The sequence below is a fragment of the Zonotrichia leucophrys genome, chromosome 1A, assembly GCF_028769735.1.
Source record: "Zonotrichia leucophrys gambelii isolate GWCS_2022_RI chromosome 1A, RI_Zleu_2.0, whole genome shotgun sequence".
NCBI classification, from domain to species: Eukaryota; Metazoa; Chordata; class Aves; order Passeriformes; family Passerellidae; genus Zonotrichia; species Zonotrichia leucophrys.
This window is the reverse complement of record NC_088170.1, coordinates 27,321,029-27,348,480: the sequence shown is the minus strand read 5'-3', so window position 1 is coordinate 27,348,480 and position 27,452 is coordinate 27,321,029. Positions and strand designations below refer to the sequence as shown.

Genomic DNA, 27,452 nt, shown 5'->3' with positions numbered 1-27,452 from the left:
TTAATAAATGGTACAAAAAGTACACAAAAACTTTGTTGGAGCCTTTTTCATGGTAAATTATTTCAATTTCAGACTCTGATTTGTGGTGATTAAACACAAAGTAGTACTTCTTTCAGCATTGTCACCATTGCCTAAATGTAGCTTATTAAATTGGAGTTTTAAGATAAACTGGAGGAAGTGTTTATTGTCATGGACAGGAACTTACATGTATCAATATAAACAGATGTACAGATACAGATGAATATTTTAATATAAAATACATATTTTCATAAAAGAAAAATAAATTGCAGTAATTGCTCTCTCTGTCTCTCCTCCCCAGCATTTCAGCCATTATTTTATATAAACATATCTCAATGGGAGAAAGACTATATCTGGTTGGCAAGCACAATCACAAATCCAAATTTAATCTTTTTCCAAGTGTAGGTATATGAAAACTTTTTTGGCACAGGACTGAAAATGTGTTTTGTTTCCTATACTAAAAGCACAGTTGTCCTTGCATTACTGGCTGGACACAAAATGAATAATGAAACATGATATGATGAAATTGTAAAACTTTAAATCATCTGTAGAACATCACTTGATAATGCAGTCTGCTATGATATGTTAGACCCAGGCGCAGCATCTCCTCTTTCTAATGTAATTGCAAAACTCTGAACAGATATCTAAAAATCCAGCAACACAAAGTGTATTTTGCAAAAAAATTAGTTTCTTGTCTGTACTGGTGACCTTTTCATACTCATTATATATTCACTAACCTTCCATTCTACTTTGCTGCTACTCATATGTGAAGAACAACACTAATTCACAATGAAATCAGTTATGACAGCACAGATTTCACTTGCACTATTTTTCGGCAATACTGAATTCATGTTTTCAGATTATTCTGGAGATTGCTCCATGTGTTTTCTCACCTGAAGTAGCCATTGCATCAGATTACTATTTCATTTATTCTGACACATGGATAATAAGCTGAAGGCTAGGTTTTCCAAGCCATTAAAAGTGCATTTATTTGTAACCCATTAACTCACTGTAAACATCTAACTTTTCCATGGATAATTTCAATCCAAACAGCTCCATAACAAATCACAGGCACTCATTCAAGGAGTACTGTGTTTCTTCATGAATCTTTTGAAACTGAACCAATTTCAGAGTGTGAACTTGAAAAAGAGAATTGCCACCTTGCTTGGGCCCTCCTGATACGTGCAAGACAAGAATTATGTTTCACTGAAAAACCTAGAGGAAACCAACCACAGTGAAATACTCTGGTTTCCAAGGTAAAACCACCAACAAATTACATACAGAACAAACATTAAGTACTTACAAGGGAGCAACTAGTTAGCTGAACAAAGTCTGTGCTTTAAACATGCACTAGCTTTTACAAGGGAATTGAGGTGAACAGCTTAATTTCATTTCAGCTTCAATTTGACAAGAAATTGTCAATCAACACATGGAGGATTCTGGAGTTTGGCTCTGTTGTCCATTGTAGTGTAATTTCATATACACAAACTGTGTTTGGCAGTTTCAGCCTTCCAGAACCCAGTATTTTTCTGAGTGAGCTCTGTGGAATTCTTCAAGCTAATTTTCGGGCAGAAGAAAAATTAAGCCCATAAGATGTACAGGGACAAAATGGGTAAGCTGCTATCTCATGTTGTAGCTGAAATGTGACTGGATGGGGGAAGTGGCAATAAGAAACTGGAACCAAGATAGGGTGGAAGAAGAAAACACTGAGCATAAAAGTAAGATAGAAGTCCAAACGAGTAAGCCCATTAAGTGAACACTTATAAGGGAATAGATACCTCAGTGAAAATTTGGTGTCAAGAGACACTGACATAGAAAAATAAAGACAGAATAGGGAGAGTGATTTTTTTTTTTTTTAATTTAGGAAGCTACATTATGCAGCTTTTTGAATTTAAGACTTAGTAAGGAACTAGCTACTTCTAGTAACAAAAACGCACAACAAATGATGACTTTTAGTGAAGAAAGTACGGCATGGCCCCCTCAAATGCATGCTACATAGCTGTGTGGTCACTCCTATTCTTCCCTACTTGAAGAACTGAGAGGACAGAAATGCCTATAATCCCCTTTCAAGTTCATTAATATGACTAAAATCCAGATAAGCTTTACATCTGTTTCGCCAGAGTTTCAAACTGGAAGCTTTCCAGTTTGCAAATTGGTGATAAAAAGTTTCATTTTGCTTGTATAGCAAATCCAAATATATTTTCTTAATACAGCCCAGATGTTGTGATCTCATAACGCAGCAGCTCTGAAAAGCTGTAAGAGAAGCATCATTTTGAGAATCTGCTTGTGCATATTTGGCCAGAGAACTCTTCCACTGGAGATGGAAAAAGCAAGTTTTCATGAAAATTACACTAACCTTGATAAAACTGGCCTAAACCAACAGATTTAAAAGTATAGAAAATTTAACATTAAAATACCATCCTTGAAAGTTCTATAATGAGAAAATTCCTGGATTTTGCCTTAAAAGCTGTTTTTAGTTTTATGCGTGTTATACTTAAATTTGTACTTTTTGTATATGAATTCAGGTGAAAACATGACATGACAAACTTTGTTATTCCAATTGCATGTAATACTTATTTAAGTAAGCTGTATTTATGGATCACGATGACTTTTATTTGTACTTAAAGTGTTCTGCGGGAGAACAAGAAAAAATTATAAACTGAAACTTGGAGGTTCAAACTGAATGTGAAAAATCCCTATTTCCACAGCAGGATAATTAAGCAGTTTACCCAAGAGGGTTGAAGAAATTCCATCCTTGGATGCTTTTAAGATTTGCCTGGAGAAAATGCCAAGCAATCTGGTCTAAACTCAAAAGTTGACCCTGCTTTGAGCAGGAAGCCTTTCTGGAAGACCTCTCAAGATTCCTTCCGAAACGAATGATTATGTGATTCTAAGGCTTCAGAGTCAATCAAAATGTTCCTCTTTCTTCCTCTGCCAGACACCTGCTGATATGCTACCAGCCTCCCTCTCAGTGTGCAAAATGAGGAAGAAGTATTGTGACCAAGTAGTATCTTCTCATCCTCATTGTTTAATGGTTTATCATCATCAACTCATGGTAATGAGAAACTAACATGCTAAGACTTCAACTCAGAAAATAAAATAATCAAAGTGCTATGCAATCAATTACTGCGTATTTAGATCTCTGTGTTAAACTGAAAGAGAAAAGAGCAGTTAATCTGATTAGAAATTGAGTGCTTATACTTTAGAAATAAAATGACATTAAAAGGTCAAATAGAATATGTTATCACATATTAATTACATAATTTGTTATTTATTTTTCCAATACCAAAAAACTTTGTAGAAAAATGACAAGAAAGACAAAACAGGAAACCAGTGAAGCTGATGTGACATGACATCTCTTGTTATACCTATTTCTGACAAATCATAAAAATAATGCTGCAAACATGGAAAGATTTCACACATATCTAAACAGCAAGAATCATCTGAAAACTTTTCATACATAACTGCCAAAATCTTTTCACTCCACAAGCTGAGAATTGTGATCAGTGTGAGTTCTAAGCTATCTGTTGAGCTTTCCTAATTCTGCCATGACACGAACCGTGCAGTTCCAAGACCGGCAACATAGGGGACTTAGGAAGGCAAAACTGCCAGTATGTTTGTTAATTTAGAAAAATTTGGGCAGGTCAGCCTAATCTGTTTATTTTCACATCACGCTAATGTGGTGTTACAAGTATAAAAATCGTATTACTACTATTAATCAATAAGATAAGCTTTTGTTATTAATGAAGTGCAACAGAACAGTGGTCTCTTATGACCAAGCTTCACAGAAAGATGCATTCTCATCATTGTAGTTTCCAGACTGAAATAGTTTTAATAAAATTAGGTACACCATTTAAAAAAAGGCCCTAAGATAAAAGGCCAGAACTCTTAAATGTAGTATAAATGCTGCTTTAGAAAAGAATAACTTTTCTTTAAAGACTTTCATAGTCTACTGTAAAAGTTATGGACGTAATAACAAGCTATGATATTGACCTGATATTATTCAAGATTAAGTTTATTCAAGCCAGACAGAATTGCCTCACCTGGAAATCTAACCTTAGTGAAGCCAATACAAATGCAGAGTGTAGAGGTGTAACATCTATAAGCGAAGATGAATTTCAAAGATCAAGACTTAACAATTTACTTCTTATATAGCTAATTATAGCTAACTGCTGGCCACTTATCTGCCTGGAAGTAAGACTGCAAAAAGTGTTTTGTGTTTTAAAAACGGCATAATTATTTGCAAGTAACCATGGGAACCAGCATTAACCAAAATGTCTTTTTTAGTGCAGCTCTCCATTATACATATAAACTTCAGCGTTTCCCCCCTAAAAGCCCTTTCTTTGTTCCTCAAGCTTTGACATAAAATATTAATTTAGGTCTAAAGAGTGAATTTAACTTTTACAGCGGAATGGAAAATAACAGCACAGACAATAAGAACTGATAGTTTCCACAGTTGCCTGTAACCCCCACTGAAACTGGGGTAATTATATGCAATCCAGAATACAACTGCTTTACATAGTGACTTTTGATATAGGGCTATTACATATTATTCTCACTCCTATTAAAGACCATCATTGACTCACTTTGATGTACTGCAATTTCAAGAGACTCTGAACGTGCCCTACAAAAAGACTTTTAAAAACATACTCGTAAATTTAAAAAATAAACCCACAATTTTGTCACTTCCAGAATACCACAGAATTACAGAATTTAACTCCTTTGTATGGGGGAAAAATGGTAGATTTTTTGATTCTCATAGTCAGCAGCTAAAACATCACAATGGGAGAAAATTCAAAGTTTTGTTGTTTAAGCTGCACTGTGATCTGGAAAGTCCAAACAGGTATCATTGAACAGATGGAAAATAACTGATCTTTTCTTCCTAAACTATAAATATCTACATCATTCACATAGAGAAATAAGGCTTAAAGAAACCAAATATTTACTAATTGTCAGCAACTGACAGAATGGTGAACTACAGGGAGTTAATTAGGCAAATGCCTTTTGCTAGGTTACCTCAGATATGCATCTTTTAATTAAACAGCTAAAAAAATCTACCTGTGCATCTTCCAGCTCTACTGGAATAAACAGGTGCCATTTTAGCAATTATATTTCAAAGGCATCACACAGTGCTTTGAATTGGATAGGCTCAGTCTCTGGGGGAGGGCCCTCTATTGGGCTTTCCTGAAGTAACACACAGGTGCTAGTTTGAAAAGCAGCATTGCTGTAACCTGGGGGTGAACTGCTTGCTTGTCCTGACAGCAAGGGCTGCTCACTGTACACACAGGAGAAAACGCAGAGTTCCACATCCAGGCATGAAGACAAATCACCTGAGTGGGATAAGAGTGCACAGCTAAACACAAACAGACCACACCAGGGCATCTGACCTCCTGCTCTGTGTGTGATAGCTTTGGCAACTGCCCATCCTACAGTGGTGACTGACAAAAGGAGAGACAGCTACAGAAACAGAAGACCCTGTGCTTCAAGAAAGTTATTTTCAAGATGAAAAGCTTCAAGACTCATAAGCTTAGACTTAATACTTAGTATTACTTACTTACTAACAGATACTTGGTAGTCACCTGCATATCCAAATACAATAAACAAACACTAAATATAAAGACATAAATAGTAAGATGCACAACACAAAGAAATAGCAAAATGTAGGGGAAAAAATACCACAACAAGCACAGAGGAAAACCCCCACACACCATAACAGAAAAAAGATCCCTTAGAAGTGGCTCATCTTTCTTAGCAAGGTTTATCTAGCTAGAAATCACATCCTACCATGCACCAACAATTAACTACAGTAGAAATCTGCTCTATTTTCTACCAAAGGAGAGAAAAAACTTCTCTTCGAAAATTATAGTTTTGTGAGAAGTGAATGGAGTTTTAATGTTTCCCACAAAACTTTTCCCAACCAGACAGAAGTTTTTCCAGTGCCTTCATACTGCGCCAGCAGGTATGTCCTACACAGGATCACCCCCCTTGCCACAGATTCCACTGTTTTAACAGCACAGCATCTGCTGGATACTTCTCCACACACGAGAAGTGCAGCTGAGCACCACTCAAAGCATTTGCCACTTCTGCATGTGATTGTAAATGATTACGTTTTAGAACTGCTAATGTGAAGAATTCCTTATTTATATGACTTAATAAGGCATTAGGGATACATGACCATGGAAAGTGAGTGAATCAGTGCAGAGGACATGTTAACTTTACAGGTAATATGTAAACTCTCATTAATTGTGTAAGGACCGCACTGTACAGTATTTTATTGATGATCCTACTATAAGGTGATAAAACAATCAGCAGTATTGATACAGGAAACTCCAACAAAAAAAAAAAAAAAGAAACAAACTTCACATTTCTTGAGCAAAGTCTTGTATTGCAACCCATTGTTCCAGAGGGGAAAAAACAGCAAATGTCCGTAAATGTCACACAGCAGAGAAGCGCCACTCCCCCAGCAGCATCAGAAAATGATAAGGCAACCAAGCCATGGATAAGCTCTTATCAAAAAGCCTTAAGAGGGATAAAAGACTGTGCTCACCAAGAAAAAAAGATATTTCTCTAAAATAAATAGAAAGTCAAGTCTTAACCCACAGAAATACATACTCTCTCTTACACAGTCAAGTTGCTTCAGTGTCCTCTCCAGAAAGATACTTGAGAGATGTGCATGTACCACTACTAGTTTCCCTAAAAATCAACTGAATTAAGAGTTGTTTTTTAGCCATGCACAAAATCTATACATCCAAAACACACTTGACATCATTTAGGCTGTGAGCAAGCATCAGTATAAACCACAGACACCTAACTGTGAAAACACCTGGGGCAGCGTTCAACACCACTTCAGACTACAGTAACTGCTGCCTACAGATCAGACAATATTTGTCACTGCCAAATATTTTTTTTAACCAAGCACAGTCTAGAAGAAAAATGTAAAGCCTTCTGAATGGCTAGTCATATTTTGGATGAAAATGACAGAAGCTCAACAGAAAATATACTAAGGTCAAGGCAACGACAAGAAAACTAACTAGAGGCAATTTTTTATCAGGGTATCTAGAGAGCTTACTAATATTTTGACAAAACCTATACCTTCATTCTTCTAGCTCTGAGTTATCATTTCTCTGCTTTACCAATACAGCTAACACACCACTAGCAAATAACTTTTCCATTACACCTTTTTTACTTCTTTCAGATGTAAACAAATAAATATTCAGCCTTAATGTATTTCTTGACCATATTCTTTTCCTACATATACCTCTTAACTTACCACAGAACACCACCATGCTCATCCTTATTTCTTCAATTTCAGTCTTTTGTTGTTTCTGAGATAAATCAATATACAAGTCACATCAAATTCTAGGCGACCAAGTAAGTTTAACTCAATCAGAGAAGCAAGAGGCAATAATACATATATTTAGCATCTGAAGTGAATGCAGCTCCTATGGAGATTCCTTTTAAATCTAAATAACTGTGAACTTTCATCCTTCCTCTTTTGTATTATCACTGCAAGTACCTAATCCATTCTTTCTTATCCAGTCAGCCTACTGTATTTTCTAACTATTTCTACATGTGACCTAAAAAATATTCTGATCACTTGAAAATAAATGAGCAAATCCTTTTTACTGGCACCACACCAAGTCCAAATATGATAACTGAACTTAAAAAGTCAGCAATGTGACAGCTGATGAATGCTTCTACTTAGAAACATTCTGACTGCTCCTGTTCTCTAATTTTGGTGTTTTTTGCTCGGAGCAGTTGAGTGTTTGATTGTTTGTGACTTAAACCCAGGGTTCTCCTCCTGCTTGTTCCTACAAGAAGCGCTAACTATATACTTCAGTTACCTTAACAATACTTACATATAAAAATTATTTCCTTCAAAGCATTTATAAATTCCCAGACTGAGATAACTTTTATACAGCAGGTTGCACTAAAGCATAAAATCAACGGATGCAGCTCCACCTGTTCTAAATCGTTCAGTTCCAAGATGTTACATGAATTCCCCAACAACCCTGTCATAACTTCCTGCTAAAGAAGTTGTGACACCATATATATGGTACTTCTAGGCTAAAAAACTAACAAAGCAATATTTTGGTAAGAAGAATATACATCTAGTAACAAGCAAAGCTAAACAGTCACATATGGCTGATGATGATTCATCTCCTGGAAGCCACACATTAAGTGTGGCAACTCAGTGGTGTCAAGGGTCATGGAAATGCATTTACTCACACCTCAATCAACATTTTAGAGAACCGTGAGAGAAGACTTCAATGCGTTTTCAGAGCCATGATGTTTTTAAGTAGCAACAATTCACAGGTTGTCGTACTGTTGTCATCTCATTTCAGGGGTTCCATACCATTGTCTCTTTATGGTAAAAGTTCCCCGCCTTCTTGGTGTCTCTCACGGGCATCTCCTCAGAGCACTGACTCCTTCTTCTTCACGAAGTAACCAACTGACTGCAGTTCCCGTCTCAACCACCCAGCCCACTCTTTTATAGCACTCTTCTTCTCATTGGTTACAGCTGTGGCCTATAAAAGTCAGGCCTGCTCCTAATCTTTGATAATTAATGTAGCTGCAACTCCTTAGGGGTAAGATTAATTTCTACACTATCGTTATTTTCTTATATTCTATTCCACTACATCATACAGTTCTAGTGTTATCTGCTTCCCTTCTACTGTGCAATTCATAATAGTCTATAATGCATAAACTGCCTCTTTATCTTTTATTTCCAATGGATTAACTCACAAAAATATTTTATTGGTAAATAGATTGCTCAACAGTTTATTGAACCCTGTACACAATTTTAAACTCTCCTCTTAATGTTACACAGAAGTGGATGTTCTGTTTCTGAAAAACAATACCTTGCTTAATTATCCATACTTATTTTCAGGTTGTATCTGTAGCATTCAGCTGGCTGATAGTTGCACTTAAGTGATGTTGTTCCTGGGAAGCTAATGCTGAAGAGATGCTATAAACTTGATATAATATATGGCAACAAATAAAAGGACAATTAGGATTAATAAAACAGAGCTTTATTTTCTCTCTAGAAACAAGCTGATGATTCAAATAACCCCTCAAGGTTTCATAATCTTATCATATCTCCTTTTTTATATAGCAAGTATCAGAGATTCCTCTTCACAAGCCTAATACCGTACTTTTTTAATAATACACATTTTTTCATTTAAGATGTACAAAATTCAGTTTCACTCTAGAAAATAATCATCTGTTCCTCTTTCAGAGTTTCTGGGTTGATTTCTTTCAATCTAGCTTTGGAATTTTATCTGAGAGAAAGCAGTTCGACAACTGAGGACATAATGTTCCAGCAAAGCAGAGGAAAAAAGCTAGAGACGGAGCAAAAGCAAGTGAGCACGCACATGTGCATCCAAGAAGAAAGGTCACACAAACATGAATTTCTTTTACATCTTTCAGATGTAAATAAATAAATGTTCCGAGTGAAATATCTGATCAGCAGAAATCAGAAGCTCTTCAAACAAATCAGACGTTGCATGCTATAGGCAGATAATTTGAAGAAAGTAGTATATGCTAAGGGTTTAACAACCAAAAAAAAAGGCCCAAAGATAATGTATTCATGTATAATTTTAAGCAAATTTACTGTGTTCTATCTGAAGTAATGTAACATTATAGTCCTATACCCACGGCAGGTAGAAAAGGAAGAAGTAGGAACAAAGCGACAGTTTGCTGACTGGGACAAAGAGATGCCCAAATCGCTCTGAGCCTATGTTAAAGAAACAAATGTTTGCAGAGGGAAAAAGTACAAACCTCAGGTTCATTCACTGCTCTATAATACAACATTAAGATATCTGGTCAGGGGGAGGAAGGAATGTACACATAAAAACCATTGCTTTTTGTCTAGACACATTTCTGATCACATAAATGGGCACCATCCCAGCTTGAGCCCCTCTTTGCAAACTCAGTCACAACCTAGTTACAGTACTCCCACAGATATAAGTTGTGTTTTATCCCTACTGTTATCTTTTTGAAATCCCTATTATGAAGAAGATCAAGAACTATGGGAACTACAAGAAAACAAATTAGGTGACACAGTTATGAGGGGTCTTTTTCAGAAGAGTATCATCAAAGTACTCTAGAAGGGGAGATAAGATTCAATAAGCAAATCCAGGGGAGGGCCAAAAAGATTCTTCATTGTGAGGGTGGTGAGGCACTAGAAAAAATTGCCCAGGGAGGCTGTGGATGCCCCATCCCTGCATGTGTTCAAGGTCAGGCTGGATGGGGCTTTAGAGCAACCTGATCTCAGGGATGGTGTCTCTGTCCATGACAGAGAGATTGAAACCAGATCAAGGTCATTTCCAATCCAAAAAATTCTATGATAATATGACTTAGGTAGAGTTACCAATAAGAAAATAGTAAAGGGAGAAAAATGGGAATGTGAACAAAGGAAGAAAGGAGAATCAGAACAAGAAACAATATAGGGCTATATGCTATAGCAGTAAGTAGTATATTAGTATAATTCTACCAGAGCTTTCCTTTACCTAGCCCCATCTCATTATTCAGGCTTCAAAAGGCTGCTGTTTTTCCCCAGGAGAATGAATAAGGGAGGTAAAGAGGGCTTTTATTGGTAAAATGGGCAGCCAAAAAACCTGTTTGATATTTGTAGTTGTTCTTAGTCTTACACAGGTATTTTCAAGATTAGGAACCACTAAGCAAGACAATGGGTTTTTTTGAGGCAGTTACTTAACAGCAGATATAATCTCAATTTCTTTTAAAATGCATCAAAAATAATTAGGTACTAATGAACACATTTCTCAAACACAGTGGCACCTTCTAAGAAGCTTGAACTGCTGGACAAATCAATATTCAGAACAATCTCAGAGTCTGAAAGAGTAAGATAAGTAACAGCAGTACACAGTTCTGTAGTTCTTCAAGGTCTTTGCAACACTGAGATGGTATGAGCTTATTCTTTTCACACCAGTAACAATACTATCAATTTCACCACTGGAGTGAATTCCACCCCCCCGGAAAGTTACTGTGTGCCACCATACCAGTTTTGAAAAGGAAAGCTACTCAGGAGGATTTAAGCAAATAATTTATGTCCACTAACAAATCTTGAAAATTTCAGTCCCAAAGAAACTGATTCTATTCTCCTTAAGAAATGTCTAAGAACAAAATTATAATGTTTAGATGTAACACCCATTTTAAAACCTACCTATATTTGGCATATTTGGCAATATTTGGCCTATTTGCCCAAGAGTCTGTAACTATCCAAAAGGAATCCCTGTTACCTACAGGAAAAACAATTAACAGTTTAATACCTAGTGGTTTATTAACCAATTGCTTAATGCAGTTTGAAGTCTTAAATATTATTATCTAAAGAAAAATTAGATCTTTAAGCAAACTCTGTCCCTGTTAATAATTTCATTTAAACTCAAGATTCAACTGCTGAGACAGGATTCTAAGAGCAAATACCATCAAAAATAGTTAAGGTTGCATGGTCTAAATGACATCGTATTCCATTTTTCTCATCCTTCTTCCTAAAACCAATGTTCTTACTTGGCATCATAACTTATAAGGATGAGTGAAATAGGCTTATGGTAAAAGAGCAGCCTGGGCACTATTTCTGTTAGAAATGAAAAGGTATTGGGAGACCTATTACGTGAAAGATCAAAGTGTACCTCTGTTCAGTACTAGCAGAGACCTCCAGGCTATCATGCATTTTACACAGGATCACCAGACTTTGCAATAAATGTTTGGGAGTTATCTTTTGAAGCTTCAGCCCCTGGACCCATGCAACTGAATAAAAATCTCATCTTTCAATAAAAAATATACTTATAAACCTTGAGAATTTGGAGGGACTAAAGCAGTCATAGAAATTGAGCAATAACAAGAAAAAGTCCCAAGTAGGTGGCATATGGAAAAACAGAATCTCAGCCTTTTTAGTCACTTGACTAAAGCTTTGTAAATGGTGAGACTGGTAAGATGGCCTAATGTTATGTGCTTTATGAACAGCATGTTCAAAAACTTGTGCCCTCAGCTCAAAGTACTGTTTCATTTATTAGCACAGCTACAAGAGTGACTAGCATGAAAGCCATCAATCAATATTGCTCTCAAAGCTGTCGTGCAGAGGGTCCTCTCACAGCAAAACCATTCTTAGCCTCTTTAGCTTGCAGAGCAAAACTGAAAGTGCAGCAGCAGCACACTGCAGACACACTGCTGATATTCCAGAGTGATGTTCCAGAGCACTTCAAATCACTGCTAATTTCTAGTTGTTCTAATGGATATCGCCCCCGCCCAAAAATCCTAATCCTAGGAATAATGCCTTTCCAAATATATTAAATGCTGAATTCAGTGTTCTCAAAGTTGTTTACTGTAAGAAAAATTCTACTGTGACTATTTCATGTACTTCAGATATTAATATAAACACAGAAGATTGACGTCAGAAAAGATATTTTTATGTGCTAATGGTTTTGCAAAACATTTTCATTTACATGGAAAAGTAACTGAATTTCCTATTTTCCTCCCATTTCCACAGTTAAGTGTTGTCAACATAGTTGTAAGTAAGAGATGTAATTGTAAACAAGTCTAAGATGCGTCTTTTCCCATTTCTGAATAAACTCTTGAATGAGTTTCGTTTACATAAGGAAAGCAGTCAAAATGAGATGCTTATGACAGCTAGGTCTCTTCAAAGTAAGATTTATAGTATAAAATTTTAAAGAAAAAAAATTCATATTTAAAGAAAAAAATCATACTTGGAGATGATCCAAAACTGCCAAATCATGTCCCTTAGTGATCACCAACTCCATCCAGGGGAGTCCTCTTAACCTGTATGTTTCATAATCACTTGTACCAGATGAGTTATTTCTTGAGTTAAGCTTCATGCACCATAAACACAAACCAGCAAAGTTTACAATAAAGTCTATCCTCTTATTTCCTGATCAAAGCTTAAGTCAAGACAAGAGCAGTGACAGAACAGACTGTCTCCAAGACTCATTGGAAATTTGGGTTGGAAGTGACCTACCATGAATTCCTTCGGTGTCCGAATCTAACCTGGTAGTCTTTAAAAGAGCATTGTGCAACAAGATTAGGAGTTAGAAACAAAAGGGAAATACTGATTAAAGCTTGCTCTCACAAAAAAAAGGAAAAAAAAAAAAAAGAACACCAATTTACCCCCCAAAAGTATGCAACACTGCAGATGTCTACTAATTTTGTTTGATTGTATTTAGAGATGGGACCATAATAGCAGTTACCAACGTCAGCAAAGCTGCATTATGATGACACAGTATAATTCTTCTTATTGAGAGATTTTAATCAGAAATATTTCACAGTAACTAAAAGTAAAAAAAAAAAAAACCCTAAACAAATTACCAATATCCCCATCCAAAAATAGGCAGAGCCATAATAAAAACTGCAGTAGCAAAGAAAACGTGACATTAAAATTTTTTTGATGTGTGGATCATAGAAGCAATTCATTATAGTAGCTTCTTGGAAGTTGCCTCAGTAATTGTGTAGAACTGCTGCAATGTTTACACACTGTATGACTTAATGCCAAAAACCAACTCTTTTTTAAATGGAAATGACATTTCTCTGAAAGAGACTGATTTAAAATCATAGCCAAGTTGATATTCAATGTGATGTTTAAAAATAGCCAAGTACAGGAACAGAGAATGCAACAGAGGAGAATAAGGATGTTAACCCTACTGACTGAAGCCGGCTTATGAAATTCCAACAAGAAAATTACACTAATTAATATTTTGCTTTTGAAACCTGATGTGCAAAGGTGGTTAAAATCTACTGCCACAGCAGCAACCCAGACATTTGGCTCCTACACTTAAGAAAGATACTGATTTCTTTCAATGTTTTTTGGTGGATGAAAAAGCAGCTGGTAAATACAGTAGTACTTTGGAACAAATATATATACACAGTAAGAGTGAAAAATGGAAAATATAACACAGATTTCCAGTTCACAATTTCCAACTAACAGACAAAATATCAGGCAATATTCATTGAAGCCATTAAATGGCTTAAATGGTTAAATTCCTAGCTGAGAAAAAGATGATTGCATGACTTCTGGGGCACTTGGAAAACACATCATTTGAAAATGTGTCTAGAAAGGTATGTGTTTACCAATTAAAGAAAAAGTTTAGAAGCTGCAGAAGATAAATTAAATAGTAGGGACCAATCAATCACAATGCTAAAATGATAGATGACAACTAAACTGAAGCCCCAGGGAACTACAACTACAGAGCCATTTTTGCAAAATAAGGCTGCATAACTAGCATACCTCAAAGCAGTACCTAATCTAAATCCATGTCAGAGATGCCACAATAAAAAACACAATGCGGTGTCTGTAATACAGGAATGATAAAAAGAAAAGAAAAATAAAGTTCTGCAGCACAGAACTTTGTAAGCATATAAGCCATAGAGACTAGACTTCTCTGAATAGCCTTGACATGATAACCAAAAAAGAAGCAATATAAACAACCTTTACATTATGCAAATGCTACTATATAATTTACCAGAAGTTCATACTTTCTCTATGTGAGGAAAAAAAAATGAGTGAAACTAATTTAGGGGAAGACCTCATTAAAGACTTCAGGTAATGGAAACACTCCAATGAACAATTTTATCCAAGCCTGCAGTATATGCACATGAATTTTAATTTGTAATGACAAAACCTGTGACAAAATGGCAAAGAACAAGGAATGAGGGCACTTCATGCTGCTCCTAGATTACTATACTACATGAAAAATTGAAATAATAACGCAAGGGAAGGTTATTGTGATTACTACAGAATATTCAGGAACCACAGGCTCATTTCTTTTTGAATACTCATAAATTCAACTTTTACAACTTTTCCAAAACCAAAACCCCTTCATTCATCTCTTTTATCTCTGGTACATTACATAGCTCTATATATAATATTGTAAATGATAAAATATAAAACACAGTAGCTTTTGAAATAGATATTAGGACAAACAAGGGTAATGTTGCATGCTCATGAGCCAATGATAAGTCTAACATAACTTTAGTTTTTCTACACATAATGGAGTCAAACTGCCCATACAATAACTTTCAGCAGGCCAAGCCTCCTCTCATCTGCTCACAGCAGAGTCTGAATTCTGGCCATCCCTCTCCTGTACCAGGACTGTTCTTGTGCAATCTCCTAATTTATGTCACATTACCTGAACTTGCTTTATCAAACAAGAGTATCAAAAAAACCTGTGATCAACCAGCCATCAATTATCTGCCACTTCTTTGATACACCAAAGTTTGTGGCAGATGAAATCTGATTGCTGCTGACCATGTGAGGACAATCGACACCTTTTTTTGAATACATGTGGCAAGAATTTTTTCCTGCTCCTCAAAAGGTATCTGCAATCTTTTGCAATATCAAATACAAATGACAAAAGCCCTTGCACTTAAAATAAAGTTGGGAACATGTAAAACCCACAAAATATCCTATACATTATTGACTTTTATTTTATCCTTTTTAAAATAAGAACAATATTGATTTTAATTTTATTTCCTCTATATGTGGGGAATTAAATTTTTTTTTGCCTCTAAGCACCAGATACTTTAAATTTTAGACTTTAATTAAAGTTGAAGGAAAAAAAGGTATTCTGAAACAACTCCACAAATCAAATTTATCAAACCTAGTGTCAGAAGAATGACTGGTTCCTTCGTGTAAGAATAGCACATGTTCTCAAGGGTGTTGTTAGAAGGCCCAAAGGTATCATACATGAAGTTCCCTCTCTGGGAGAATGCACAGCCTGATCAAGCTGGTTACATTGTTCTCACTGATGATGGATGAGAGGCAAGAGTAATTTTATTTGTTTTATTATTCTGATTTCCCATGTATATTCCAAAGAGAGTGTTAAATAAATTTCACATTATAAATGTTAAATAACCACTGCAGAGTTTCATTTTTGTAATTATATATTCATTATATGTTAGATAATTTGTAGTTTATAATCATAAGACCACGATTGATAAAATTAACCATGGATAATATGAAAAGGTCCTGTCAACCTATTCTGCCAGCAGAAGAGAGAGAATTTGTATGTGAAGGAGTACAAATAATAGTTGACTAAATTTTTCTCACTATACACAAATAAATCGACATTATTTTGAAAGAGCTGCCTGTGAGTTCTGGCCACTTGACACAGAAACACAACTGGGGAGAAGATCTTCAGAGTCTGCAGTAGTGAAATTTATTTTCTACAAGAAGGTCTGTAATAGTTTGTAGATTTTTGTAAATATAGATCAGTTGAATTATACAAATTGCCTGGAATTGCTAGCATTTATTCATGTAACTACCAGTCACCTGCTGCCAAAACTTCAGGTCCAGAGGGTGTAAAGCATAATTGATTAGGCTGAAGGTATCCCATGCATTAAATAACTTCCAAAGTTCCACTGTGTCTTTCCACATGTCAAATAAAATTGCAAGACCTCACCCACTTTACACTACATTGTAACCCTTTGTGACTTCCTTAGACAGAGGCACATGACATTATTCTGTGCATTATGACCCAAAACCAGCAATAACGCTCTTGGTCTGCAGAACATCTATCTGATACTAGAAATAGCAAGCTTAAAATTTGCCCAAGATCAGAAACATTCTGCAATGCAGCTCTGGCAAGAGTAAGAGGAGATGGCCCTATGTGGGAGATGAGAGCAGAAAATGTGAAGCTCGAGCAGACTAACTACATGGCCAAAAATGGAAAGATAAAGGGTAAAAAGAGGCGTGATAGCAAGTAGGGAATATAAACCACAGGAGCCACAAGGGAAAGAAGAGAAAGCACAAGAAAAATATGACTGATAGAAGAAAAAATGGAAAAAAAAATCAAAGGAATAGATAAATAGGAGTTTCGAGAAGTTTTCTAGAATATTCTGGTACATATGTATCATTTGCTATATATCTAGAAGATGCCCACAGGTAATAAAGTTTAGTACAGTGTACAAATAACCACACAGGTTCACAAACAAGCATTGTGTTTCCTTGGATTTGTGAAATGCCACACACTTCCTTTCACGTTAAAGCCCATCATCAAACTTGTCAGCCCAGAGATAGAATAGGTATTTTTTTGCTATTGAGATTTACACACATTTTTTTTCCAATCAAGAATATTATTTTTATTATTTCTCAAGAAATATTGAAGATTTATTTCTATTTAGAACTACCCAGTCCCATACACCAGTTTGCCTAAATGAATAGGGACTTAATATACAACATTAAAATTCCTTATCTTGTACTGCCAAATGTATATTCTAAAAGCAGAATGGTGCTAAAGAACACATTCTCTGCACATCACCTACCGTCCACAATTATCTACCTCAAAACAGGCATGTTCTATTGGCACCTAGCACAGAGGAACTGTTTTGTTGGAGCTGTTAACAGAAATGTGTTAACACAAGTCCACCTGCTCTGGTTCTCAGAAGATATCACCACCTGTTAATACCCAGAAATGTGGTACACCCATATAATCAGCTCCAGTTCCCGGGGCACACTACTTTGGATTGGCGGTGAAAGCAGTGTCTGTGCTGTACTTTGTCATGACTGGTACTTCACCAGCAGCCTAAGATATTTTTCTAGGGACAATGTCAATAATATCACCTACAACACAAACATGGCCCATTTTCTTGTCTCAGTAAGCAATCTTAATTTCTCGGTGTTTGACAATGCTGCAGTTGTCAGAGGCCAGTGCAGCCATGCACTGAGACTGGTTGCAGTGTGCAGTGAGCAGCACAGCCATGACCAGGGCTGTTCAGAACAATGAACCAGTGGTTATGTGGTTAATTCAAACCCATAAAAGTCTTTTGTTCCTACACCAACTCAGCAGGATCTGACTACAGCAGTGAATCTGTTTTTCTGCAAAATTTCACGTGTGAGCAAATGTTGGTGTAATATTGTTTTTAGTTTGCTACTGTTCAATTTCTATTGCAATGTATTTTTACTGAGAAGAAAAACATAATATTCTCAGTATGAACAGCAATGAAAGCACTTTTTGTGGATTACCTGGGCCTCTTACCTGAGATGATTACAGAATTCGTAAAAGTCTACCCCTGTGAAATGAAACTAAGTTGGATACAGGGCAGAGATGTTCCCTGCACTAACTTCTTCCACTTGTTGGAAGAACTGCAAATGTGAAAGAATAAAAAAAAAATTAAAAGAAAGCGCAAGTCATGTTTAGCTTTGGAGTATATAAGTTGGTCACTTACTGTTCACAACAGAGAATGTGTGCTTAACTCTCTTCTCTTTGTTTATTCAGGACTCCACGCTCCTGAAAGAAAAAAAAATACCTGTGTTTATCATCCATTTAAAATTAACTATCTAGTTTCATTTGTGCTACAGAAGTTTGCCATTTTCACACTTAGTTTTGGCTTACCCTAATATTTAAAACCCTGGGCTTTTGTGAAAGCACCCAGCAGAGAAAATTTGTATCATCCCTTTTCCTTAATACCCAGTTTTTCAGTCTTAGATACCACAATAGCAGCAGAGCTGAGAAATCTACAGGTTCAGGGAACAAATCTCTCTTGAAACCTCAGACTAAATGCCAGGCATCCTAATTTTATCTGGGCACCTGCAGGCCTCCCCAGTTCCAGGAAGGTGATAGGCTTTCACATTGCTGAGGCTGTCAATCCTCTCATCAAAATCAAATTCCCATGGTGTATTAGATCTCAGCAGAATTACCCCATTAGACTGAGGAGCCAAGGAAGAAAGAACATAAGCCTGCAAAGACAGCCACAGCCTCTCTCACCACTTTTGGAGGAAAGTGGAACATGCTGCAGAGGGGTCTTTGATGCCTCACTCCTGCTGTTTCACACAGGAAATTTGTACGGTAAGAACTGAACACAGCACACCAGCTGCTTTAGCCTTTCTTGGCCAGGTTACAAGCATCACAACAGAGGTGAGTTTTAAGGCAGGATTTGAAGGAACACAGCATACTGCCTCTGCAGATTTTACTATTAACAACCTTCATTAATAAAGGCTGCTTGAGAGAAGGGAGAAAATTGGAACTGCTGGGCAATAAGGGTAACAATAAGGGCAACATTAATGTGAAAGGGCAAGCACAATCAAGCTGTGAAGGCATTAATTGTGAAGATGACCAATTTGGATGCAATTAAAAAACTGAGCCAAATACATAGTTACCAAGATAGACAGATGTATTTTTAATTTTACATCAACTAGAAAATGAAAATGTTGTTATCTGAAACTGTCAGACTACAGCACACCAACACTTACGCTGGCCTTTAAAAAGGCAAATCATGATTCCATCCACCATCTCACTCTAATCAGCAAACCATCTTTCATGACTCAAATCATACAGGACTCAAACTATAACTAATTATAAAATCTAATTTCCCTTCATTTCTGTATATTTCTGTCAATATTTATAACATACCAGAAATCACTCATCTCATAGGAGTCTACTGAAGAAACCTGCTAAGCAACAATTCAGAACTGTTTGGAGCTGAGGGCTATATAATACATTAGTCATGTTATGTTATTAAGTATTAACATTGATGTTATTAAGTTTTAAACTTTTCTGAACCATAGGGATCAGCTCTTCTATCTAACAGCCCATTTTCTTATGTCCTAGACATCAGTGAGGAGCTGAACACTTAAAATTATGCAAGGTTAGCTGGACACTGATGTGAAATCTCCTTCTAAAGGGTTTAGAATAGTTCAGATGCTGGTGCAAAACACAGCTAGTTTGATTCCTACAGTTTGTGACTCATATCAAATATAACTCGTGTCAATAACCTTAGCAGGCCTCACCTTGCTTGGTGCTCTATATTAGCTGTATAAAATGTTCTGGTACAGACCACGACAGACCTAATCTGAACTACTGTACTCAAACATCTCTGAACGGGTTCGACCAAAACTTTCTCTCTTGCTGTCAAGTCAAGTCTTCCCAAACAGAGGGACTTGAAATTCAGAAACACTCAGAAAGAAGGTTCAATAAAAGAGCCTCTTATCTCCACCTTCTCCTGGGGCTCAGAGCCAGGGTTTTGGTTCAGGGCCCTGTGTATGTCTTGCATTTGAGCAGAGGTAGCTGCAAGCGCCTTAGAGAAATTAACACCCAGAGTCACACCTGCTCTGTGGTGCACTGTCTCAATCTTTCCCTGTTTCTCTAAGCTGTCTGTGTCAAGCTGTGCCATATTATTACTGAGCCTTTCAGGAGGTTCACTGCTTCCTTCTGCTGCAACAACAACATAGAAAGGAAAGACAAATGTTTACTATACTACTAATTGTAAATAACTGAATAAAAATACAGGTTATGCACCACAGAAGCAGATTTATGTGAGCCTATGAAAAAGTGTGGTGCTGCATTAAGTGCAAACAGAGACAGCCTGCCTGCTTCTTTGAAGCTCACAGTCTGAGTTTCCAAAAGATATGAAAAATGTAATAGACATCTGAATAAGTAAAAACCAGTCAATAAAATTCAACAGTTGTTCAGGAAACGAAATACCACCACCCTTTACAAGGATTTGCAGAGTGAAAATATAAGGAGATAAATAAACTGGAAATATTTGCATTTCTAGAGGAAGATGAACACAGTACAAAAGAAATTCAGCTGTGTTTCTATCACTTACTATTAAACACAGGCAATATAATTATGAGATGTGTTCGAAGATTAATTCATTCACCCTTGGTTATGGACTCCTGTGGGTCTTCAGTGCAGGAGATCCCCTGCAGTGACAACTATATTTTCAGAGCTACAAATAGCATCTGTCAGTGCTAGTAACTTCCAAGGCTCCATTTTCATTTCAATATTTGCAAGAGAAGACGTTTCCTAATGAAACCATTGGAAATATCAACAGAAACACATTTTGATATGTGTGACTACATCTTGCAATATCCCTTTGAAGTGCAATCTATATTTAACAAATGTTATCTACAGAAGATACTTTAAGGCATTTAATTTCAGGGCACATACTCATTTAAATGATCTGCAACTTTGATTCGGTTAGCATATAGATAGCAAAAGAACAACAAAGCCTTTTTTCATTAATTCTAAACTCTCTGATCCCAGTCACCTTTATGGTAACCAGTTATGGCAATAGTCCCATTAAACTGGGGCAGGACTGGAGCTCTGAAATAAAACCAGTTCAGGCAAAACCACTGTATTTAAGATTACACATTCATATATGCTCATGAAATGAAACCCTACTCCACTTCAAGGAAGGAAGTCTGCAATTTTTCTCAGGAAGCCCTTGTTTAACTCATACAGAAACAAAGTGGATTTACATTTATTACAGGTGGCAAAGAACATTTTTAGCATCACGGAATCATGGCAAAAATAAGCCCCTTTTATTAGATGCTTCACTTCTCATAGTGAACTGTGATACAAAAGATGAAAGGGAAGTTGCATGGTAATTAAAAGATTTCTCAAGGTATCTTAGGCCATCTGCAGTTTCTTTATTCCATTACTATTTTTAAAACCAGGAACAACTATGTGATCTTTTACAAACTCCATGAAGAAAGAATTACCTGTTTAGGATTATGGGCTAAACACTCATTAGTAGAGCATATGGCTGTTATTTGAGTACTATTCTTCCCTCTCTTCTTTCAAACACTGAGGAATAATTTTGCAAACTGAATCTCTGTACTCTGGAGTAATAAAGAGCTGCTAATATATCATCATTATGGCTCAGTGACAGTTCCAGAGCACAACTGGACAACATTTTTGTCATGAAGGAATAAAAGCTCTAGAAATCAGTTTCAGGAGGGTTTTGGTTTTGACAGAGCTGAAACTTAGCCCAGGTTTGTTTACTTTATTGATTGTCTTTCAGACCTGAGGACATCACTTATGTGGCATATCTGGGAGGTTTGGAATAAACTATCTTGAAATTTTGTGTGGCAAAATGAAAAAATATAAACTAAACCTCCAACAAAAATCAGCTGGCGTTTAGCCTATGAATTTAGTAGCACATCCTCAAAACACAAGCCTAATAGTCTTAGAAGTGAAAATGGGTATTTCAAATTTTATTCTCTGCTTTAGAATTATTTATGAGAGAAAACCAGATTAATTGAAAGTGGAGGAGTCCATTATGAATAGACTGACATCCTGTAAAACACAGAACTGATGTCTGGAAAAATGAGGCTAGCATTCGATTATGAAGTTTAAATTAGCTAATAACCAGTACAGAGTCTGGATAATTTCCAGTTGCATAATGTGCAACAAATTAAATGTATTTTGAAAAAAAATGCAGTTGCGGGCATTTATTAATCGTTTCACATATTGAAACAGAAATTGTCATACATTATGAACTTTACAGTCCTTAATCATATGTATATTCCACTATTTTATGGGCTTAATTTGCTTAGCATCAACTTTTACTGTGAGTAACATTGATTTTGTCAAAACCTCAAATAAGTCACAGAACAGATCTGAGGATTACTTCAGAAGGGATTTAAAGCACACACTGTGAATCTCTATACAACCACCACTTAAAACACTATCCGTTCAGGCCCAGATGGATTGCTATGGCAACAGAATCCCAAATACCAGGTTTGTAACTAACAAAAATGTAAATTATTGATGAACTCAAGAGTTGTCTCTCTTGGACACCCTCCTATTCAAATACCAAGCCGTATGGCTAGAATACAGAGAAATGGTTGATATGCAATTTCCCCAGCCCAGTGAGCACTAATCCCAAAGGATTTCATTAAATCTTTTGGCTTAAATTTTTATTCTTGGAACAGCAGTCAGCAAGCAGGGATTACATTAAAACAGGCACTATTGAGGTCATTACCGACTGAATTCAGGCCTGTAATATAACAAAACAGGAACTAATTTTAAATATACCTCCACACACATCCCCCCTCCCCCCAAAAATAGCACTGCTCTAAGTTACTGTATACTTGGTGACAGCACTTTTTCCACTCACATCACCACCCTTCCTCCTTGCCTACAGGCAATGATGGAGAACAGTACTAAAAAGTAAAAAACAGAAAGACATGTTATTTGCTAAAGAGGTGCACATCTCATGGTAGAGGTTACTGTGCATAAACAACTGAGTTGCAGAACAATGAATATAAGGAGGCTCTGCAGCCTTTGATAGTTTGTAAATCAAAACCAAGAATAAAAACTTCTCTAGCAAATGAGCAAATCAGAAGAGAGGAAGTACTTATTGGCATTGTTATTGCAAATTTCCTGAATAGTCTGCTAAGGGAACAAATAGTGGTAGGAAAGCCACACACTACTGGAAAGCCTCTCAGACTTTATACAGAATGTGGTTAACACAGTGATTTTCAGACAAAAATCAGTTCTCAATTTTGGACTGTGACAGTCCAGCTTGTTTTAAAAGAAAGTATGCCTTTAAAAAACCCAAACAATTCTCAGGTATGTGCCTGGCATTAGGGGTCACTGTATATAGACAGGAAACGGCAAACTTCTGACTGTAAGAGTTTGTTACCAGATCCAATGTCCACTCAAAACTAGAAGGAAAAACCAGGACAGGGGTAAATTTGTGGAGATGGGCAAATACGGAGGGATGCTTTTGCTGATAGAATGGAAACAATTATTGAAACAGAAAGTGCAAGAGATAAAACCAAGGCACCGAGTAATTTCCTAAGACAAGGGAGAAATTTAGAGCAACAGAATGTGAAGAAGATAGTGGTTGTACCATACACTTCCTGTGGGGCAGGAGAAACACCCCCATTGTCATTCATATAGATGAGCATTTACTCAACACAATACACCAAGACAGACAACCTATTTAGGAGAGCTGTCATTTGAACAGCCATTTAAGTTTACAGACTGCACACCTTTAGGTCTCAACAAACGATGTTTAAGTACTTCAGAATACAGTTTACCAGAATGCAAGTGCTGCATCACTGTGGACTTTTGCCATCTTACTGCAAAAGTTCTATACCTTCTTGGTGATTTTTCATGGCAGCTCTTCACAGCACTCTTTCTTCTTCACAGTACAGCTAAAAAACTTCAGCTCTATCTTCAACCAGCTAACCCACTCTTTTGTAGCACTCTTCTTCTTATTGGACACAGCTGTGGCCTATTAAGCTCAGGCCTGTTCCTAATCTTTGGTGACTAGTACAGCTGCAACTCCTCAGGTGTGAGACTACCTTCTACACTATTTTCTTACATTCTATCCCCCCCACAGTGGACACTAGAGACAAAACCTAAAGTATTTATACCCTGCTTTTCTCTGTCTATTCAGTCTGTGGCCTGGCCATTCCCACCCTGTGATCCATATATTTAAAGGTGACTAGTTTTCAGCTCTACAGATTTCTCTACTTAGCAAAGGACTGAGCTCACTGTGGAATTTCTCTGGAAGTCCCTTTTACAATACGAGCAACAAAACTGTTTTTCAGCCTCTGCTCACTTGTTTTGAGCTACCTGCCTCCTAAAGTTGAAAGATCCTTCCCTGTAACTTTCTCAGAATTTCAGTTCTTAGCAGAACCAGGTGTTTCAACTCCTGACTAGCTTTCTCGTTATTACCACACACCTCCATCAGACGATGCTGTTTCTGTTACACCCAACTCACACAGGCAAGAGCAGCCCCCAACCCTCAGTAAGTGCCAGCTGCTCTTCAAACGCCCCTGCCTTGCTCTCCCAGTTGCATGATGCTTCTCACATTCTCAGATTCTTTCTCCTACCAGTACTGCCCAGAACATGCCTTGTTACCCTCTTTGGTTCTCAGTCCTGGTGGGTTCAGATCTCTTGTTGCCCATCAAAAGCCTTTTCCAGCTCCTGCTTTATCCTTACACTTGGCTTGATGTTAGAAGAGCCATCCACTCTCCTAACACAACCACACCTCGGTCAGCCTCAGAACCTCATGATCAATAAACAATCATATGAATCAGTAGGCACCAAAAGATTCTCTTTTCAAGAAAGAAAACCTATCAATGGTGATGATATGGTCAGTGACAATACAGTCACAAATGGGTATCTGAATCATCTTGAGATATTTTAAGAATCTTATGCAGCCAAAGGAGCATCAGAATCTGGGGCAAGAACAGCATTTCCTCCCTCCAGTAGCTATCCAGGACAATAGATGTCTCTTCTTCTACTAACACTCCTCTCACTGTGAAGCTACTGTAGTCCTGCTTTATAAAACGGATGGTACAAGAGCCAGCAATATGGATGCACAGCAAATGTAGCACAGACTTCCAGAAGATCTTTGCATGTAACAGACCATTACAGTAGATAGGTTGGATGTGTCCACACCGCGTAGGGACACCTCAACCACTATGTTACATCTGCCATGCTGCTCTGGAAGGAATGTTCCCAGTGTGCAGCTTGCCATTCTTGCTCTGTGATTGCTGGGTATGTCTCAGCCATTTTCTTAGACAAGAGTAGATTAATCAAACTTTACATGGCGCTTATTTTTTTCCAATTTCAAATATGGACACATGAGAATACCAACATTTATTATAAATAAAAAGCCATAAAAATTTCATGCGTCAGAGTGAAGCTTCATTTTTAAGTGAAAGTTTTCAAGACTTCAGCTGAAACAACCAGCACTCGTAACATTCCATCAAATTTAATTCCAAATATTTTCAGGCTTTTCTAGACAATAAGATATAAAACTACAATTATTTATGAGGCATGTTGAAAAAAAAGAAACACAGTTCTCCATAAGTTGCTTCATAACACTATTTAGACTAGGCATCTTGGATCACACGAAATTATAAGAAAATAGTTCCTAGCAAAATTGGTTTCAGATGTCATATTTAGGTTGCTTGTTACAGATATAGACTAAGACTTATTTAGAAGCACAATGGAGGTTTTTAATCAGTCTCCTAAATCCTTCCTAGAAAGATAACATATCTTTACATTAGTAGACACACACTGAGGTGCATTCCAGTGTTTGGAGATTCAAAATCTAATTGCTTTTATCACAGGATGAAAGAACCTGCTGCAATATCCACTGCAGGAAGTGATTATACGTTACATAACACAGCTGATCTTTTTGTTCTGGCATGAGAGGTTTTATTTATTTATTTATTTATTTATCTCTCAATTCTGCTTTATGAAAATGTACTAATATGGGTAAGCAATTCACCCATAAAATCTGATAGTGAGTGTCAACACCTCAGAAAATTAAGCTACATAATCTATGGGTGAGATGTTCCAATACCCTTTCCATATTATCCTAGAGAGGCCTGCTATGGCAACAACTTCAGTATCTCTTGGCCTTTAAATGTATTCCTTCAAAGGTAACTTTTTAAATAAAGAGAAAATTCTATGCAGACTTACTCTGTAGCTCATCTGGATATGTACATGAAATGTATAGGGATGATAATGCACCACTGCTATAATGGCAGCCCACATTTTCTGTACAATAAGTTTTATTTGTGCCACTGTTTTCTTCTAATGGAGATTATTTCAAAGAATGTGAAAGTCTACCAAGTCTAAATACAGACAAAACCAAGTTACTGCCTACCCCCTCCTGTACTAGTCCAAGAAGTAATGGACTACATGCTGCTCAGATTTCTGGTAACCCGCAAAACAAATCCCATAAAAACAGGCACATCACTTTCCAAAGCTGGTACCCTTGATTTCTCACATTAATTTTAATGTTTTTCTGCATCCACCATACAACAAGCCCTTTTGCACCACAGCAACTGCTCTCTGCTCCCTTTCACCTTTTTATAACGATCTGGGTGCTTCATATCCCAAGACTGCTATTATTAAACTTCATGTGCAATTTCAGTAATCTCACAATCACAGTTGGCTTCTCCTTTTCATTGAGCTACACTTCAAACTACTAGGAGTATGAAAAAACTAAGAGAATGAAAATGAACCAATTTAAATGAAGATTTTTTTGGCTTTTTGTTTGCAAGAAGATATTATATTTTGTACCTTTCTGTGGTCAACAGGAGCAAAGAATGAAACACTCAAAATTAATAACGAAACTGGACAGCAGTGAGCCCTTGCACTGGCACTAGACTTCACTAATAATAGGATCATTAAATAAAGTAAGCATACATGAAGATTTTAAATGTTTCTTTTCAGTTACAGCACATAATATTTCATCATCAAAAAATGTTTCTAATCACTCTGTTTAGCATTAAAATAACTTCATCGTAACACCATCAGAGCAAGCAAACATTTATACTAACATTGGTGGAGATACTTTATAACCTTATGGATAGATGATTAGGATGACAAAATTATGAGCAATTAGTTAAAAATAAAATGTTTCAGCCTCCAAATTATTTATGCTAAAAAAAATAACTGTGGTATTTGTCTTTGAAACATTTATGACAAGAATGGATTACCATTATGAGACTGTTTTATAAACATCACAAAGTCTGTTGGAAAAAACAAATTCATCTTATACCATGTTCTCCATCTTCCTCAGCATGTAAGAATATTAGACCTCCTTACAGTCAGTAAAGAAAACCCCAAAGTTGAGCAATCATTAAAAATTGTGTCTCTTATTTAGTACTGTCCAGAACACTAATTTCCCAGTGACTGTCATTG

At 36.6% G+C, this 27,452-nt stretch overlaps 1 protein-coding gene across 3 annotated transcripts in view; it reads right to left on the bottom strand.

Annotated features, from left to right (window-relative positions):
- Window positions 1–27,452, bottom strand: part of SYT1 (synaptotagmin 1) — a 334,811-nt gene that overhangs the window by 196,608 nt on the left and 110,751 nt on the right. For all 3 annotated transcript variants that reach the window (XM_064701988.1, XM_064701987.1, XM_064701989.1), the window contains one exon: window positions 18,214–18,275. The gene's annotated coding sequence lies outside the window, so the exon portion shown is untranslated. The remainder of the gene's footprint in view (window positions 1–18,213; window positions 18,276–27,452) is intronic.